Here is a 20935-nt window from a genome sequence, read left to right as displayed (position 1 = left end):
TATCCCCAGCCATGGCCGTGCCGAACCCCCATAAAATTATACTACATACAAAGCTCAAGTGCCGAGCGGTACAAGATGCGTACAGGGTAATAACATTTTGAACTGTGATCAGAATAACGACCAATATTTGAACCAAACTACCTGTAGTAAGCGCACTTTTTTCCTAAAAAAATTACCATCATATAATTTTACTGTTTTCAGGAAAATGTGTTTGACGGTAATACATTGATTGTGCAAACGATGTTTTGTTTTTTGTATGCATATGTGAGTTTAAAAAAGGATAATAATGTTTATTTTATGTTCCCTAAAAATGACATGTATTAAAAGTTTATGGATTAGGAATATGAGAGAGGTGGTGGGTTGAGTTTTGTGAATTATAAAAAGATATAGGGGTTGAATTACGGATGAGGGGTGGTTTGTTGGACGGTGTCGCAACGATACTGCCCTTTTATTGGGATCGATAGAGGGAGAATTTTATTGGAGAGGGCCGTTTTTATTGGTCGATACTATGGACAGCGGTTATACCTGTTATAAAATTTGAGAGTATGTGAGGTGGGATGATGAATGATGGTTCTAAAAGGAGGTCTTAAATAAGAGAAGAGGAGATATGTATATTCTGTAATCACATGAAGTTTCTGAGCCTCTCCTTTATACTGCTGTTAACTTTGCTGTTTAAAATTGAGAGAGTTCGTTAATTCTGATCTACAGCTTCATGACAATGAAATATAAATAGAGATCACGAATTAGATTCCTTGTAGATCCATTTGAAAAACACTACATGAAGATTAAGTCACAAAATACCAAAGCATAGAACAGATGTCTCTTGTCTGGTAATATTAAAGCCATAAGCCATCACTTCTATGTAACCAGAAAGTATCATATTTACATGCTCAGAATTAAATAAATAGGCTTCAAGTGGAACATTTTAGAGCCATTAGACAGCACAGTATTAAATTGTAAACAACAAGAAATACATGAAGATGATGATAATGTGGAGGAGGTTGTATGCGCTATTATAACATGACTGTGGTATACACACACTATGTATATCAATAGTACATTAACCTATCCTCAATCGTCAAAATTACTATCTATAAAGTTATTGGATATTCTAAATGGACTATTAATATATCTTATGAATAAAAGATATATTTTCCAGATTTTGTACGGCATTCCAATGAAATCAAAACAGGCATTATAGCATTTCCTTACAAACCATTATTGAGTGCAGTGGAATTGTACTTCAACGTCTATGGATCTGCGTACTCTTGAGAAAGCTGCATACAACCGTCCAAAATGAATTACCATCAACAGCGCCATATATCCTCACTTACTGCGGAGAGGTTTGGAAATTAATCCAGGCTTTTGGCACGCATTCTTTTGATTATAAATTGTACATCACCACCTCCCCTATCCTGCCGGCTAACATTCTGATGGTGAATATTTTTCAACGAACGGGACTCGAACTGGCTAACCACGGTGTCAGATCATATAAGATCCACACGCTAACGACCATAGCCACCACCAGCTGGGGTGCTCTATTTCGTGCTTATCGACGGAGATAAATGCAAAAAAGGTATGATTAATTCGTTTCACTGAATGATAGCATTTTTCACTAAATAGTTCAACTACGTATTATGGTCTTCCTTGTATTATTCTTGTAGTCGTTATCTGGTATCAGTTAACAGTCGAACGTTCCCGTCTTCACCATGTACAGTATCTGTGGCAGTCAACAGAAGTCACGATGTGATGCGTAGTTCGATCTCAGGCCGATAGATATAGCTGCGTACCTGCGGAATCATGGCATTCGCTGATAGAAACGTATTTTTCTTTTCAAAAAGTACCAAAATCGTTGACATGAGAGGCTCATTGTATTATTTTTGCAGGAAGACTTAACAATCTATAACTGGTACCAATTTTAGCTATTGAGATCTTCTCGTTTTCCTGATATTGCTGTGAATGGCAGACAGAATTCGGGATTTTATATATAGATACTTAATACACTAATGGAAAATTATCCAAACGCCAAGAAGGGTTTGCGCTAGATTAATGAACATTGGCAGGCGTGTTTGTACATCTTAAAGATGATGTTGATTCAAATTTCCCTAAAACCTCATTAGCATGGCGCTTTTATGGACATTTTATGTCAGGTTTGCTTTCAATACGGAGAGCGTTAGTTACCTCTGAGATTGGACGGAGTGACTCCGAGTGGGTTAAGAATGTCATTACGACGACGAAGAGGCCAGTATCAACTGTTCACTGCAGTTGACCGAGGCCGTATAATAGGGCTACGTGAAGATGGATATTCCTTTCGCGTAATTGCAAAATGACATGGCAAGAATGTCTCCACTGTGCATGCGTGCTGGCAGCAGTGGTCACGAGAAGGTGCGCTCGCAAGAAGGCCGGGCTCTCGACGTCCCCGTAAAATCACCAAGAGGGAGGACCGCCATATTTGGCGTATGTCTGTAGCGCAGTGGACTGCGTCTGCAGCAGCAATTCGAGAGACAGTTGGCAACGAACTGTTCGAAATCGGTTACTTGAAAGACAGCTGGGAGCCAGACGCCCTGCGGCGTACATTCCATTTACCCCAACTGCAACTTTAGTGGTGTCAAGCGAGACCTCATTGGAGGATGGACTGGAGGTCCGTTGTGTTCTTCGATGAAAGCCGGTTCGGTCTTGGTGCCAGTGATGGCTGTGTGATGGTTAGAAGGAGGCCAGGTGAGCGCCTGCATTACACCTTGTCAACATACTGAGCCTACACCGGGAGTTCTGGTCTGGGAAGCGACTTACTATGACTGCAGGAGCACCCTCGTGGTTACCCCACGCACCCTAAGTGCAGATGTGTACTTACGTCTGGTGATTCGACCTGTTGTGTTGTCTTTCATGAACAAATATTGATTCTAAAATCTCATTATTATTGAGCATTTTTTTTTTCATTATAACTATAAGAGAAGCTTATCTTTCATTATGAGATCTACGCGGTTCAGATCGAGAAATTACATTTCTTTGTATACATAAAAATGCTCCTAACCAACTGATACTAAAGAACAGTTTATTACCTTCATTGTTTTGATCCATATTGATCGAGAGAGGTATCTCATAACGAGACGAAAAACTCCAAGCGGAGTACTGGACGGTTTAATGTGTTAGTCGTGTGTGTATGTAGGGCAAAATAAAGGTATTGAAAGGTGGAAACTTCCTCAGTCAAATTTGATACGAAAGTACAGTATGTAATAAGCTTAATGTATTCAGAGCTCTACGTATTGTCCTTTGCTTAAGCGTCCTCTTGATGCAAGTACACACAAGCTTGAGAGACATTCGGCTGTATTCTGCTTCCTCATTTGTTCCCTGTCGAAGAGCTCACAGTAGAAGTTATGCGGCTCTTACAGTGATGGTAAACATTTGTTAGAAGATATTAATTTTGAGATCCATGTTTGTAAGATTTTAATTTCAAATTTGGATCCATACTTGCACCTCTCTACTGGACTGTCTCTGCAGAACACTTAATATTTATAGTGAAAAGTTAATTTAATTTTAATGGAATGGATCGCATAGGTTAACAAAACACGTTATAATTATTAAAATACAAAAAAAAATGCAAAGTGTTAAAGATAATTCCAGTATACAAAATTTATATAATTATTATCTTAACTGTTTTAAACACTCATGACGTGCATTCTACCAGGATGGTATTACAGTAAATGAGACCAAATCTGAGTGCATTTAATGCAATCAGTTCACAGTTATTCTGAACGATGGAAGGCAATACGGAGGAAATTATTTTTAAATCCAAATACTTTCAGGCTGATTCGACTGTAAGGGAGCAGTAACTTGGTAGACTCGGGTTATCGTATTAATAAGTTACAAGCAGAGTCCGAAGTTTTATGCACTGGTAGATTAGAATGCAAATTTACTTAAACGAGTTAGAAGTAAACTCTACCCTGTACAACAGTTATGCTATGAGGATTGCATGGACATTAGGAGTACGGCTTTTAGAACTCCTAGAATCTATGTTACTCTTGCTATATTATGGAAGAACGGATTGCACGATACATCCTACTAACCAAACTACTTTTCATCCAATGTCTAGTTTTAAGTAATAGAGATGCAGGTAACGAGTATTATTGCTGCTAAAATCACATGGGAACAATGCCAGAAGGATACTTCAGATGAGGATATAAAGGCTAAGTTTGGCGTAAAATCAGTAGACGAAGCTGTACGTACAGTACAACCCAGTTGGAGGGGTTATATGCGGTGAGTGGAGCAGGACATGTTACTTGAGGAAATAAAGTGCTTGATCATAGAGAGTACAGAAAGACCAAGTTAACGGCCGCCCTTATTATTGAAGAAGTCATGTTTTTTGAAAACCATGCCAAATACAACTAATCGTATTGAATGGTCTACCACCCCGAATAATTTTCGTGTTTGAATTTGCTGATTGAAACTTAACATAATCAGTGCAGAAACTTGTTCCTTCTCCACAGTTCTTCTTCTTCCTTTTTATTATTTTTATTATGTACCGGGCGGTACACCTCCGCGACGCGAGTTCAAATCTTGCGCCAATTGAAACTCCTCTCCAGGAGAAACTCTGAACTTGAAAATCTGTATTAATTCAACGGTTATTCAGAAGATGTCACTACTGTAAATTTTGTAATTTTGAAGTGTTCTGAACTGTGTCTATTTCGATTTGTGTTTGTTTGCTTCGTATCAACAAGTTTGGACATTCTCTAACAGATGTCTCTACCAAAAACTATGATAACGCACTCTGGTGCAATGGAATGAACTCCCTTGCAGAAATTTTGTATGCTTAAGTTTTGCCTCTACTAAATTTTGTTCTGTGGTTTGTGGGTTGGTAATATTAATCCTTTCTTTCCGCCAGTTTTGAACTCAGCCAATCCCGAATTTCTGTAATTAACTTTCCACCAATCATAGCTTTCTTCTTCAAATTTCCATGTGTAATGCTTAGTCTACCAATAAAGTCGGCTGGGTGTGTCTTCTCATTCTTGAAAGGTCTCGAATTTTCCACGAGGGTATAAAAACTGCTGATTCTCTTGTCTCGGGGCCACTAGTATAACATCTACTCTGTGTGTGTGAATATGTAGCAGGGGGCGGGAAGCGCCTCGTTCTTTGGGCAGCGACTCTTCTGCAAGGTAATGGCCTTTTAACTTCTTAATTTTTTTCGCTAGCTCAGCAGTTTAACTCTCGGAGAAGGTTCGAAACCTTTAATATGTAATCCATCTCCTTAAAATGTAAATCCCTTTTTCTGTCTATGTAAAAACTACTATTTCTTGAACTGTAATTCGGAGATAGAGAGTGATTCACCCTCTAGAACTCCCCTTCATTTTGAAATTGAAGTGACGACGCTTTTCTAACCGTTTCTACTCTTCCTTAAAGTGTTTAAATCTTTCAGACGAATCACCTCCTTAGCTTGGGACTAGCCCCTGTATATCGGCCTAGAGCCACCTAGGTCTTAATATGTAGAGTTAGGAGTGCAAATTTACGCCTCCATCCCCTTTGCTTTGGGCCAGTAACTTAACTTGATGTTTTGTTTCCTTCATGCGAAGGCCCCGTAGGTTGGGTATTAATTACCCCTGTTTCCTTGTGTGCCTTAAGGGCAGATAGAAGTGAAGTTTGTTGTAGCCTTTGATAGGCTTGTAAAATTGAGAGCGGGTCTGCTCTTTTCCTTAACATTGTAATTAGGAGCAAGTGCTCCTTGGCATGATGGGGTTTTCTGCCCCTTTGTTCATTTTTGTACCTTGGTAAAGTTGGGCTAATCGCTCAAGGATTGTGATTGTGGGGCTCGAAGACCAAAACCTGGTAAAAAAAACCCTGAACGGGAAAAATTATTTTGTACCTGCCTTTCGTTGTTATTTCACCTAGTGGAAATTGTTGAATGTTGCTATCTCTTATTTGTTGATTTTGAAAAGAAAATATAACCTTTGTTAAAGTTTTAAATTGACTATAATTCTGTAGTTGAGACGTATTCCAGCCCGCACCTTCTTTCACCTCTGCTGTTCCACAGAAACCTCGGAACAATTATTATTATTATTATTATTATTATTATTATTATTATTATTATTATTATTATTATTATTATTATTATTATTATTATTATTATTATTATTATTATTATTATCTCTTTCTCCGTTACGGTTATCTTGGGAGCACGTCCCAATTCCAATGCTTCATCCTTTGCTGTACATTTTTGTTCCTCCAATACTTCTCCATTTCCTCACTGGGCCAATTACCTTCGATGTTAGGCCCCTTTAAACAACAAGCATCATCATCATTATCATCATCATCACCTTTTCACTATATCTCCTTTTTACTCTCCGCGGACCATTTTGAGCTTGTTTTCCTCCCTTCCGACTTTGCAATCCTTCCATTTTTAACACTTTATTTTCAAAAATCTCTCAGTTATTTCTCCTTTTATATTGTTTCCTTCTAAATCTTTCTTAACTTCATGAATCCAGGTTGTTGTTGTTGTTTTTCCAGTAAACATAGCGATATATATATAAATTATTGTAAATGAGGATGGATTAAATGAAAGTGATCAGATTTACTTACCACTGTTACACGAGATGCTGGAAATGTCTTCCTTGCTGCCGACGGCAGATTTCGAGTATGTTTCACTTGTTTTCGAAAGTTACGTGTGTGGTATGCCGTTTGGAGTTTACGTAATTGTTCCTTATTTACGGCTCTATGTGCAGACCACATTTATTTCCTGCCTTAGTTTCCGCAATAATTTAATAGAGGCTCCCAAATTTACATCTGAGATTTCGCCCAGTTAACATTTTAGGACAACCGCCTCTCGGAGACTCATGTAACTTACAGATCCGGTCTCAACAAATTTATTAATTAAATCTCTCACTGTGCCACGACTAGGACATACCGATTTTTGGAAACTTTCTCAAAATGTATGTTTTACATTTTCCGAAAAACTCACTACCACCAGTGAAGACGTACCACACTAAAAATAACCTCGTTTCAATGGTTAACACACTGACTTGAAGAGCTCAACCTGTTGTTAAAAGCACAACTTTCACCTTAAGCTGGAATACTATGCAGTTCAAACACAATACCTGCTGGAGGTACAAGGTCAGTGCTCCGTTGTCTCGTCGTTGCCAACTTAAGCATACCCACCTCGCCTCTGTGTCTACTGCAGAGACAGTTTCGCAACCAACTGCAGGTTACATGCCAAAGTAGGTCATTATCGGAGACAAGCAATAACATTTATGAAGAGGAAACATACAATGAGGTGTAGAAAGAAATGTTCTTTGCGGTTTCATTAACTGAAAATCGGAAACGGGCAAATGATTATACGTTTTTCTAATACGTAAAGAGTTCTGAATCTCCTTCAGAGCTTTTGATATTCCATTATTCCAATTTTCTGATAGGAAGAAAATAGATGATTTTAAAATGTGGCGCTGGAGAAAAATGCTCCGTATTTCTTAGATAGAAAATAATTGAAGAACTTAGGAGGGCTCTGGAGGAGCGGGACAAACAATCAGTGATCTAAAATCTGAATTGTAGGATGAAACTGACTGTTTGGAACAGTGTCAGAGAAGGCAGTGTCTACGTGTGTTCGGCATACAGGAAACTTGACAACTTAGTTCTTGACACTGCGCAAGAAATCGGGACCATTCTTTCCGTGGATGACATTGATAGGTCTCACAGGGTTGGGGAAAACCAGAACGGGCGTCCGCGACCTATAATTGTCAAGTTCGTATCACTCCATAAGAGAAACTCTGTGTTCACGAACAAAAAAACTTAAGGGCTCGAATAAAACCATCCGCGAGGACCTTACTCCAGCAAGACTCTAACTTCTTCAGGGCGCAGTCGCAAAATTTACCATCCAGAACTTATGGTCTAGAGATGCGATCATATATCTAAAACAAGGGAACCGAAAAATAGCCATAACTAATCGTTCAGATTTGAACAGTATTCACTAGCCATGAGCAGACGCTCTGCAGTATAAGGACCGCCATAGTTATTTTAGTTCACTGAAATTAATTTTCCACATAGTTGTAGTTTCGATTTAGGTACTAATCTTATAGTTGTAGTAGGTACTTGTTACTGTTAGCTGTCATAATTTAATGTTTGAGTTGGCAGCATTATGCAACCAGAAAACAAATGTCTCTAATTTCAGCCTCCTTTCACCACTGTCCCAGGCAGGTCATTACCCCGTCGTGCCAGCCCCCTCGAAGAATACCGCTAACCGTCTCAAAGACATTCTTGCGCCCAACCTTATTTGCCTACAAATAGCACATGTCAATACACAGAGCATTGTCCCACATTTCTCAGGATTATCCGAAATATTTTTAACCTGTAATCTGCATGCTATAATGATTTCAGAGTCATGGCTGCGTCAGTCTATGCCTTCAGCACTGTTTAAAATGAGTGGATACACTTTCATTAGGAACGATAGAGAGGGAGAGCCTGGAGGCGGAGTCGGTATATTTATACGTGACGATTTGAAATACAAGGTAATATTCAAATCGCCAAGTGAATACTCTCACAGACCGGAGTTCTTCTTCACATAAATTGAAATTCGTGGTAGGAAGTTTTTACTCTGTGTAGTGTATCGCCCACCGAAGACCGGAAACACAACGGATCTAGAGGAAGCTCTACAGGATTTAATATCCAGGTATGAACACATGGTTTTAATGGGAGATTGTAACCTGACAAATGCAACTACTGAAACTAGGCGACTAAAATGCATGTTTAAATCCATTAATAGGACAATTCTGCCCTTACAACCCACACACCATGTTGCAACCTCGCACACACTCCTTGGCCTAATCGTTGTAAACAATAAAAACCGTATAATGTCACATGGACAGATGCCTGTGCAAGGCCTTTCCCGCCATGATATGATTTACGCTACATACTCCTTGAAGTGTCCAAAATACAAGCCTCAGATAATCACATAGAGAGATTTCAAAAATCTGAACGAAGAAGCCCTCATTGAGGACACTCTGAGCACACCATGACACACAGTTCAGTACATAAAGGACATTGACGACAAAGTATCTCATTTTAACGAACTTCTCTTAACTTTATACGACAGACATGCCCCATTACGTACTGCTCGAGTAAAGCGACCCCCTAACCCTTGGCTCAATCAAGAAATTCAGTACAGGGCAATTTTGAGAAATATAACTCCGAAATAAAACAACTCAGACGATAAGAAACGCTAAAATATGCTACTCGTACGAAGTTTTAAATACACATGACTCTGCTGTTGTATGGAAAACTCTCCGCTATATGGGTCTAAATGAAACAAAGACAAAGGATAGTAACTGTAATGTACCTTTGGACGATCTGAATAATTATTTTAGCTCAAGAAACGCCCAGACGAACGAAAGTACCAAGAGAGCCACTATTGACAGAATATCTTCAAAGAGAAAGGATGGTGGAGAAACATTCTACTTCTCTCATGTGACTCCAGGTGATGTAATGAAGACATAAAATCAGGGTTTACTGGACACGACGGAATAAACCTGTCCCTTTTATGAAAAATTCTGGACATCATTCTTCCTACAATAACGCAAATTATTAACACCTCTCTTATGACGAGAAACTTTCCCGAGAACTGGAAAAATGCCATCATCAGACCCTTGCCGAAGAATAGTATCCCTATAACCCTTGACGATTACCAGCCTGTTAGCATCCTCCCTATGCTAGTAAAAGTACTGGAAAAACTAGTACACAAACAAATGACAGACTATCTTTTACATCATAACTTACTCGACAGATATCAATGAGGGTTTAGATCGAATTACAGTACCAACACAGCATTAGTAAAAGTAACTAACGACATTCAGCTAGCAATGGATAACGGACAAATGACAATTCTATTTCTTCTCGACCTTACAAAAGCATTTGACTGCGTAGACAAATACATTTTACTAGGCAAATTAGAATTTATGAAATTTTATAATAACGTGTTATGCTGGGTACGTTCCTATCTCAGCGGACGTAAACAATGTGTGTCAGTGGGAGACAATATGTCTAGATGGCTAAATACTTTGATGGGGGTAGCACAGGGTCCTCCCTATACATGAATGACCCATCAGAACAACTGTCGAAGTGTGAATATCACTTAAACGCAGACGACATCCAATTGTACTGCATCATCATACCAAGCCGAATGACATACAAGAAGCAACCATGAAATTAAACGAAGGCCTATTTAACATTAACGAATGGAGTAGTAGCCACTGCCTAAAGGTAAACCCATTAAAATCGAAGGCCATCATAATAGGATCGAAAAAAGCGCATGCCACGTTAGAAAGTATCAATATACCGGTTATCAAGATCAACGAAACACCTACAACATTGAAGGACTCCGTTAAGAACCTTGGAATAATTTTTATAAGTATTTAAGTTGGTCAGAGCACGTAAAAATAATTGTCAACGTGTATTCGGTTCATTACACTCACTGCACAAACTGAGGAACATTCTACCTGTTCAAAACCATGGAACTGCTCGTTCAAGGAATAATACTACCAATATTTGATTATGGTGACGAAGTCTATAATAATATAAGTTGTTCACTTGGTTCTAAACTTCAACGGGCGCATAATGCCTGCATTCAATTCATTCTAAATGTTCCGCTCCATTCCCACATCAGCCCATTCCTCCATCAGCTGTCCTGGTTAAGATTATGTGATAGACGTAAGTACCATGCTGTTCCTCTTCTGCACAATATACTGCGAACAGGTAAACCAGATTGCCTGAGAATAGACTTCAGTTACCTTTCTCCCTCAGGTAGAACACCCTCAAGGTCATCAATACGATCCCTGTTGTCCATCCCCACTCACCACAGTAATATGTATAACAACTCTTTTGTACCGGGGACCATACGTTCCTGGAATTCTCTCCAGGCTGAAATTAGAGACATAAGCAACATAAAGGTATTTAGAAGAATGTGCTGGAAATTTTACCTACATTCAGAATAATTTACTCTAAGAAGTATCCTCAAATGTTAGATTAAGTCAAATGAATAAAATGTAAATGTAAGATTAGTAACATTGGCAATTTTCGAGGTATAGTATTAATAATAGTAAATACTATAAATTCATTTTAAAATGTTAAAAACAAATTATGATACTTTACATTTCAGTTAAATTACATTTCACGTTAATTTTAAATAATATTAAACTTATTTTTAATTTTAAGTAGTTATAATTTTATGATAATTATTTGGGGATATTAGGTCGTGTAATAATAAATAAATACCAGCTGACGCGTTTCAATCCTGCGACCAGGATCGTCTTCAGAGCAACAACAAAGTAAAATGGCTACGGTCTCTCCATAGTAAACAGACTCAAGATAGAGAGACCCTGTTAGAAATATAGTTCATTCCAGGGCCTCCAGAGTCACGGAGAAAGATGTTGACGAGTTAACTATGGAGGGAAGCCATGATCTACTCAGTATATAGCCGTCACCTTTGTTAAAATTATTCGGGTGTTTAGCAATTTCTATCGCCTCACGAATGATTCTGGGAATAAAATGTTTCTCTTTACAAATGACAGAAGTTGCATCTAATATCCTAATATCCCCAAATAATTATCATAATGTCATTTAGTGGTCGTGAAAGTCTACGTATTAAGAAAGTTATAATTTTCATTACATTATGTTTACACAGGTGTACAATTATATGGTTTGGCATAATAGCAGGCTTCATAGCCTGAGCCCCGCCATGTACAGGAAGACATTAATAAATAAATAAATAAACATCAGAGACTCAATCTTAATGGAACTGAAAAAAGAAGAGAATTTGTTCACTTTGTATCGCAAAGAAAAATAGCAGTTCTTTGTCCACACTGCACGTAGAGGAGGAGAATCTCTGGAGAAGGTGACATGGGAGAGAACCACTAGCATCCTCACCGTCATCATCATCATCATCATCATCATCATCATCATCATCATCATCATCATCATTTTCTAACTCCAGTTTCCCGACTGTGGTGTAAAAGCTCTCGCCATCTCCTCCTCTATGCATACATCTTCTTTTCTTTGAGACTTTCCTCCTTTACATCTGATTTCACGGTGTCTATCCAGCGTTTCCTTGGTTTTTCTCTTCCCCTTGGTCTCTTCCTTGGACAATGAGGTCGAAGTACTTTCTGGCAGGTCATTCTCATAATGTGCCCATACTACTGCAGTCTACTCTTCATTATCACTCTGGCTATAGGGATCTCAATGCCAGCTACCTTCCTGTTTAATTCATTCCTGATTTTGTCCTTTCGAGTAGTTTGATCATAGTTCTAATGCATCTAATTTCTGTTACCTGAATTCTCCTGTAATCATTGTTTAGTAGAGTACACGCCTCTACACAATATTGGAGAACCCGTACGAAGTAGGTGTGGTACAGCGTTGTTTTTGATTTTTGTGGTATTTTGTAGTTTGAGAGTATATTTCTCATTTTATTGTAAAAGTTTGATCATTTCTGTGTCCTGCTGAGTATTTTCTGTCTGACAGTGTTGTCTTTGGATGTCTCGTGAAATTAATGTAATGTTGTTCCTACAGTTTTCATAGCAGACAGGAACGTTCAGGAGAGATCAAGATGGAGAAAACTCACAAGAAATATGAACGAAGATCACGATCCTTAGCACGGGGGATGACGAAGTGAGCGAGAGCCCTATTTTATAGTAATTTACATTATATACAAGACTATATTGAAGTTAAATTATTCTTCATCTCTCTAACTTGAAACGCATGCATATCACATCCTCCTTTAAGCGCAGGTCAAACCTCACTCACTTAATAACGCAATCGCAATCACGTGATGTTACATTACAAACAACTGATATAACGTTACTCAGCATAACACTTCCTAATGCTCGGTTACTGCAGATACTCCGCCTCTAGTAGCTTCCTTCTGATAAGCCATTAACAAATACTGATTACTTTTTATAAAGTATGCGTTAAAGTTGAAGGAATTTCCGTTTAGTCTAAACGTTTCCTGGTTTCCTGGGGTGGGAAATTGAATAAAGAGAGCCCAACTCGATGTATTTAAAATGGTTGAGTTAGAGGTTTTTCTATTTTCTAGTAGGTTTTCCGGTAGCTCTCTTTGGGACTTATTTTGGTGTTCACTCAGACAGATCTTTCAAATTATATAAAAACTATTAAAACCTGCCCGGCAGAACTCTAGATATAAGCGTTGACGTAAGAGGTTTAGCATTTTATATTCAGACTGCATCTAAATTGCTAGATCCAACGTGGTTCAGACGGCAGCGCGCCGGCCTTTCACCGATGGGTCCTGTCGTTCAAATCCTGGTCACTCCATGTGAGATTTTTGCTTGACTCATCGGAGGAGGGGCAGATGTTTTCTCCTACTACTCCTGTTTTCACTGTCACCTTTCATTCCAGCAACACTCTCCAATATCATTTCATCTATGAGGCATTAGGCCGCCGGCACAATTCCTACCCTCACCGCAAGACTGGGCTTCATTCATTCCATTCCTGACCCGCTCGCATTACTGGAAACAGGCTGTGGATTTTAAATGTCATCTAAATTCCTATTACTACGTTCGAGGGGCTGTAGAGAGAAGAAGCGTCCAGCTTCTCCTATGTAAGGAAAACACCAGCACACTGAGCGGAGTGCAGTACGTACGTACGTGGTTGTTGCAGTGCCAACCAAAATAGACGCCGACAAAGAAGCTTAAACACTGCCCCCACGCCAAGAGCTGACATCAGTGAACACACATTCGTATACATAATTAAGCTAGACTTGGTGTTCCCTGTCTCTTTGATCAATTTAAAATCGGTATGTTTTTGGGGTGGGGTGGAGCGGTATATCTGGAATTAGTATCATCGATTAGTCGACACCATTTTAACCATGGCAACCACTGTTCGCCAATTATGTATACCTAAGTTGCTGACCTGGGTATGCAAAAGAAATAACTCTGATGTTTTGTAGTTAAATATTTTAATGAAATCAAAAGTAAAGGATTATTATTCACCTATGTATCTTATGGTACAAGTTAAGAGAAACATGAAAACAACAAAGAATTTACAGAACAGAATAAATATAAATGAACAAATGAAAACTAAAGTAGGATGTCCAGTTGTTGCAGCCGAATAGCCGTTGTTGAAGCTGTCAGAAGGTCGTCGAAAGGTCAGAATCAACGTATATACGAGTTGGCAGGTTGTTCCATATGAGTTCGTTTTAGATGGCAACTCAGAAAGCCAACATTATAAATGTGTTGTTACCGGGCGAGTTGGCCGTGCGCGTAGAGGCGCGCGGCTGTGAGCTTGCATCCGGGAGATAGTAGGTTCGAATCCCACTATCGGCAGCCCTGAAAATGGTTTTCCGTGGTTTCCCATTTTCACACCAGGCAAATGCTGGGGCTGTACCTTAATTAAGGCCACGGCCGCTTCCTTCCAACTCCTAGGCCTTTCCTATCCCATCGTCGCCATAAGACCTATCTGTGTCGGTGCGACGTAAAGCTCATAGCTAAAATGTGTTGTTACATACTTACAGACCTGACGGTACTTGTAAATGCCAGGGTTATTTTGCTGAATAAAGTCTTTTTCTTCAACCTTCTGATTTCAAAAACTGTTGTCACACATTCATGATTATAATTAATTTAGTACTCAAATGGTTAAGTATTCTTATTTTTGAATATTTAATTTTCACGACCGCATTGTAATCGAAACCGACTTTCAACGTATTAGGTCGTGTTACGTACATTTAGTACGTGTTGAAGAGATGTTAAGTACAGAACAAAAATGGCCAACCAGACACCAGTGGGATCCGAACCCACAACCTCCCGATTTCGCGTCGGTTGTCACCATAGCTCAATTGGTAGAGCAACCGACGCGAAATCGGGAGGTTGTGGGTTCGGATCCCACTGGTGTCTGGTTGGCCATTTTTGTTCTGTACTTAACATCTCTTCAACACGTACTAAATGTACGTAACACGACCTAATACGTTGAAAGTCGGTTTCGATTAAACTTATTTTTGTTATTTCGAGTTTTGTTTCTGAATCATATGCATGTTTTAAATTTTGTAGAAATTAATTTCTCAAATTGTTTCTTATAATTTTGAAAATGTTTTTGTAGATTTTAATTTCAAAAATCGTTTTTTATTATTTCGAGTTCTTTACAAACTGTTTATTTTTTCAACCAATATGCATTGTATTGTTTATTCTTCTCTAAATACAGGGTGTCTCTTATAAAACCAGACCGTCCACTCAGCGTTCCTACTCTCCGCGAATAAGCAGCTGTACGGCAGGTGCGCGCATATTTGTTGACCTTACCTAGCATCAATAGCCAGGCTGAATCTCAGCTGTGACAGTTATCATTACAACACCATAATTTCGTATGTAAAAATTATTTTAAATACTAGTCGGATCGACAGCTACGTGGTACATTTGTTCAGCAATTTACTGGAGAAGTGCCACCTTCATGAGCACAGATTCATGTAATTGTAAACTACTGGCTCACTGCTCAATAAAAAAAAACATGCGCGCACTCGAACATTTCCAACAGAGGAAAAGCTAGATGACATTGGAGCGAATCTTGAACTGTCACCGAATAAATCACTCCCAACATTAGCACAGCAAGTAGGGTTTTCTCAGTGTCTTCTGCACACAGAGGTACAAAATTGTTACACATCAAACCGTACACGGGTCCATTGTTTAAAACCTGCTGATCCAGCCACAAGAGTGGTATCTTGCATCATTCAATGATCGTTTATTCGACCCACAGTTTGTGTTCTTTACGGATGAGGCCTGGTTTCATTTTAAAGATCATGTGAACAGTCATAACTCTTACTATTGGTGTACAGAAAATTGTTATGGTGTTTATGAAGTCTCTCATTATGAAGGATGACACTTCCAGCATCATTTATAAGGTAAGATTTCATATCAGATTGTACACACGCTTAAAGCAGGGCGGCCGAGCGCGACGTAAGTTGGGCTGAGGCAGCTGTTGTAGCGCAGAGTGCAAACACCATGCGCTCGGTCTGGGTTTATAAGCGAGACTCTTTAAAAGGCATAATGTGTAAATTTGTGTCAGCCTGTTATTTTTCTGGAGGGTTTTCAAACACAACGTTTTAACAGCACTTTTTATGTTTTCTTCATTTTTATGTTATTTAATTACTAGAGTCCGGTTTATTAGGTGCTGATAGGTTAGAATGCAAACTTACTTAAGCCAGTAACAAGTATATCCTACACTGTACAACGGTTATGCTATGACATTTGCGTAGATATTAGGGGTACAGCCTATAGAACTCCTTGAATTTATGCTACTCTTCCTACATTGTGATACAACGGGCTGCATGACAGTTCCTACACACCAAATTACTTTGCAATCTAACCTATTACCAGCTACAAATCCGAGGTATAGTTATTACACAACAGTTTCTTCAGCTTCTTCACAGTGACCAGGTAATAACACTTGTTTCCCTCAGCTGCAGCTAAACGCGTGAGATTCCTCCTGATAGCTGTACCTCTCAAACACTTTCTCCTATTGATTTTCTCGCTTTCCGCCTCTCCTCCCACCGTCCCTCTCTGGTCCTCACACCCCTTAGCTCGGAGAGGTGTTCTATTGTTATGCCAGATATTAATCTTGGCGCCCACACACACACACACACACACACCAACTCCTGCGCTGAGGTGAGGAATGTTAAAGTCAGACCACTTCCAAATAATTATTACCTTTAATGGTTATCCCCAGCGCTACATCACTGCGGTCTACTCCTTAATACATCTGAAATGTTTGTATTGTGATATACAGCATATTTCAATACTTGGTTCCACTAAGTAAGCTGTCACTCATTCCCGTAAGTGACATCATTAAACTACAGACTACCATAGTAAGAAATTACTTTAGAAAGGACATTATGTAACGAACTGTTCTAAGAATAAAATAAATACTGCCCATTTCGAAAATGGAGCATTTCTCACCAGTCAACTAATCAATCACCATTTATATGCATTTAGTCCTGTCACCCACTTGACAAATTCCTTAACACTTCTTCACCTAGTATGTTCTTAAGGGAGGATATAATCGGGTATGTAAGCTTTTCTTTAATAAATCAGTAAACCATCGTTATTGAGCTAGAGGCATGAATATTTGTGTGTTAATAGATAAATAACTGTAATAAGTGAAAAAATCATAATGCGATTCCTACATATAAGATAAATGTGCATACATATTATAAAGTATTTAACAGTTATGCCCTTTATGCATGAAAGCCATAACGGTAATTCTAATGATGCAATTCATTTAAAATTTGTACTGTGTGAATCTATCAGTAAAGTACGAATACTGAACAATAATAAAATACGTACGTATATTACAATTATAGCTCCATATTGCACCCATTAAGCGGATGTGTTCCACGATATTTAATGAACAACTCCTGAAAAGATTATTGCTCTAGGATATTTATATTAGAGAAAAATGCATTTAAAATTTTGTTTACCATGTTCAAATGTGAAAAATTCTTAGCGTTTTCTCAGACGCTATAAATCCCACAAATATGAATTTTTCAGGAGTTACATCGTTACACAATGCGGAACATACGGAAATACAGTATAACTGTAAAGATTATTTATTCAAATTTTTATATAAACGGTATTATGTAATGAAAAATGCCTCAGTTTTGCAATGATAAGTTCAACACTTTTTTAGAAAAAGCTAATATATATATATTCCTTCTATAACTATACAATTGATACACATTATAAACTACAGTACGTAAATTATAAAAAATATATGTTTCCTTAAAATCGATTTTGACACTAAATTTATTACATCCCCTACTAAATATTACAAAGTTGTAAATTTATCACACATCTCCCTTGATGAATTCCTCCAATCCCTAACTCCCCTTCCTATAAATTAATATTTTCTCGAATTTGTCCTCTTGAATTCTAACTTTATCTCCATTTTATGATATTTTCTATTCTTGAAACCCCCACTCCATCTCATTTGTCTATTAATGTCATTCTAAGGCATCTCTCCACTGACAGCTTGAAACATTCTGTTTGGCAGAAACCGTCGAAACAGTTCCAAACCGTTTATAGCGACATCGCTTTTAACGACGTATTGGATATAACGACAAAAATCTAACGATCCCGTCTAAATCCTACATAAATAATGTATGTTTTAAATAAGCGCTTAGTACGACATCGCTTATTACGACATATAATATAAAACGGATTATTTCTATCACGTTTTCGTAGGAATTTATCGACTATCTATTTTTTTTTTTTGCTATTGGCTTTACGTCGCACCGACACAGATACGTCTTATGGCGACGATGGGAGAGGGAAGGGCTAGGAGTGGGAAGGAAGCGGCCGTGGCCTTAATTAAGGTACAGCCCCGGCATTTGCCTGGTGTGAAAATGGGAAACCACGGAAAACCATTTCAGGGCTGCCGACAGTGGAGCTCGAACCCACTATCTCTCGATTACTGGATACTGGCCGCACTTAAGCGACTGCAGCTATCGAGCTCGGTGGTTAAAGAACTCCTCCAGTACAAAATTCCGGCATCTAGGCGTCTCCAAAGAACCGTAAAAGTAGTTAGTGTAACGTTAAATCAATAGCCTAACGTTATTATTTGTGATGGTGCGGACTGAATTTGGCTTATTAATCGGGAGATAGTGGGTTCGAGCCCCACTGTCGACAGCCTTGAAGATGGTTATCCGTGGTTTCCCATTTTTACACCAGGCAAATGCCGGGGCTGTACCTTAATTAAGGCCACGGCCGCTTCCTTCCAATTCCTAGGCCTTTCCTATCCCATCGTCGTCATAAGACATATCTGTGTCGGTGCGACGTAAAACAAATAGCAAAAAAAATGGCTTATTAATAAAATGTTTCGTGTATTTGCAGATGCCTAGAAAATGTTGTGTTCCCGTGTATCGTAACAACTGTAGCATGAAAAAGTGTTTTGTTACCTCGTTTAGTTTTCCTTCAAACGAGGAATTAAAACAAAAAAGGATTTGTCATTTTAAACGGGATAATTGGGAACCTGGGTAGGACTCAGTCGTATGCATAAAACATGTCATACACGAGAGTTTCTCAACATGGGATAAAATTTGTGATAGAAAAGTCAACGTAACTATACTACCACATAAACCTAATGAGCTTCACCCTGATGCATGTCCAATTATTTTCCCAAATTTGCCAAAATATTTATCATCGAAAAGTGTAAAAAGAAAAGATCCTGGAGGAAGGAGTCTGGAAATGTAGTGTAGGGTAAAGAAGAAGTTGGATGATATGCCAAGTGTAACCCATTTACTTAAAATTCACCCCAAGATATGAATGTCACTGTATATGTTAAGTTATCAGATGTTGGTAAAAGAAATGGCATGTTTAGCAAATGGTAAAATATCAAAGTGGTCTCAGCTAAATGCATATTTATAAAATTATATAGGAACCACTTCTTGTAGTGTTAGTGTTAAACGTGTACTATTAAAATGCTTCACAGTCTCATCGTGAGGTAAGCAGTGAAAGCACACTCTCTGTCTTGCCCCATATGTTTAAGGGAACAATTCAAACTTTGCACTAAAAGGGCCAGGCTGAGTGGCTCAGACGTTTGAGGCGCTGGGCTTCTGACCCCAACGTGGCAGGTTCGTTACATTAAAAGGAAAAAGAGTTATGCCCTACTCAAAAAGTTTCGTTTGGAACTGTGAAAGCAAGTATTTATTTACTGCCAAGAAAGTTTCAAAGTGATAACTTAGAAAGGAGGTTTAGTCAGCACTTAGAGTTTATTGGTTGTAACTACAATGTTACTACAATGTTACTGCAATGTTACTACAATGTTACTACAATGTTACTGCGATGTTACTACAATGTTACTACAATGTTACTACTATGTTACTGCACCTCAAGTCCAAAAACGTGAGGTGAAAATTGGGATTAAGGGTGTTGTAGGGCTGCGGTGGTGGTGATGGTATGGGAAAGTGGGGTTTGGCTGTAACCAATTATAAATGTCCGATTCCATCAAGACAGATGTTATTGGGCTCAATATGGAAATAATAAGTTAGACTCACATTTATCATGTGAAATTCTTTGGTTGGCATTTTGAGATATCAGAGATGATATGCTGTACATTTCTGGGCATATAATAGGGACAGTATCAAGGATAAGCTGTGAGACTTATTTAGGTCTCCTACAGAGTAATGAAACAGGTGATCCCTATTTAGAAGAACTTCAGAGAGGTGGTTTAGTGCTGCTATCACATTGTATTGTGTGTGTCTGCACAACAGTGGTATACGAAGACCATCTGGGTTGTGAAAATTGTAAAGAATTCCTGTTTTCTCTATCCTGAGCTGCTTTGGGAAGAGATGACAAGCAACAGTTCTGGTTTGAACGCTACCATTGTGGGCGTGACAATAATGGTGCGATAGATTGTTTATTGTCTACATTTTCCAATGTCGTGTTAAATAAATGCTGAAGGCAGATAAAGAAGACGAGTCATGTCAGCAGTGAGGATAAGACGAAACGCTGATTAAAAGAGCAAACGCCTGAAAAGCCATACATTTAATTTTTGATCTGATTTTTGATATGCTCTATTGGTTGAAAAATATCTAATTCTCTCCTTGGGAACTTAGAATTTCAATTCGGAATGATTTATATTAGCCAAATATTGTGATTTTTCATTGATAAGGATAAGTTTAAAATGTTCTCTGTGAGCTTGTTATTATCCTTCTTCTTTTCCAAATTTTCCATCTATGGATCGCAAAATTATTAACGCTTCTTGGCCTTTCTTTTCTTCTCTTCCAGAATCTTCTTCATTCTTTCGCTTCTCATCTCTCTCTCCTCTTTGGAAATGATCTGTTTAGACGTCCGTTTTAGTGGTTTCTCTTCAAATTATTTTAGAATGTGGACTCTTCTTCTGAATTATATTCTATCTCCAATATAATTACAACTTCTCCTGCACCCCTCTTCACCTCTTCCTTCCCCTTGGAGGT

This window comes from Anabrus simplex, chromosome 14 (assembly GCF_040414725.1).
Source record: "Anabrus simplex isolate iqAnaSimp1 chromosome 14, ASM4041472v1, whole genome shotgun sequence".
NCBI lineage: Eukaryota > Metazoa > Arthropoda > Insecta > Orthoptera > Tettigoniidae > Anabrus > Anabrus simplex.
The sequence above is the reverse complement of the archived record's forward strand: the minus strand, read 5'-3'. Positions refer to the sequence as shown.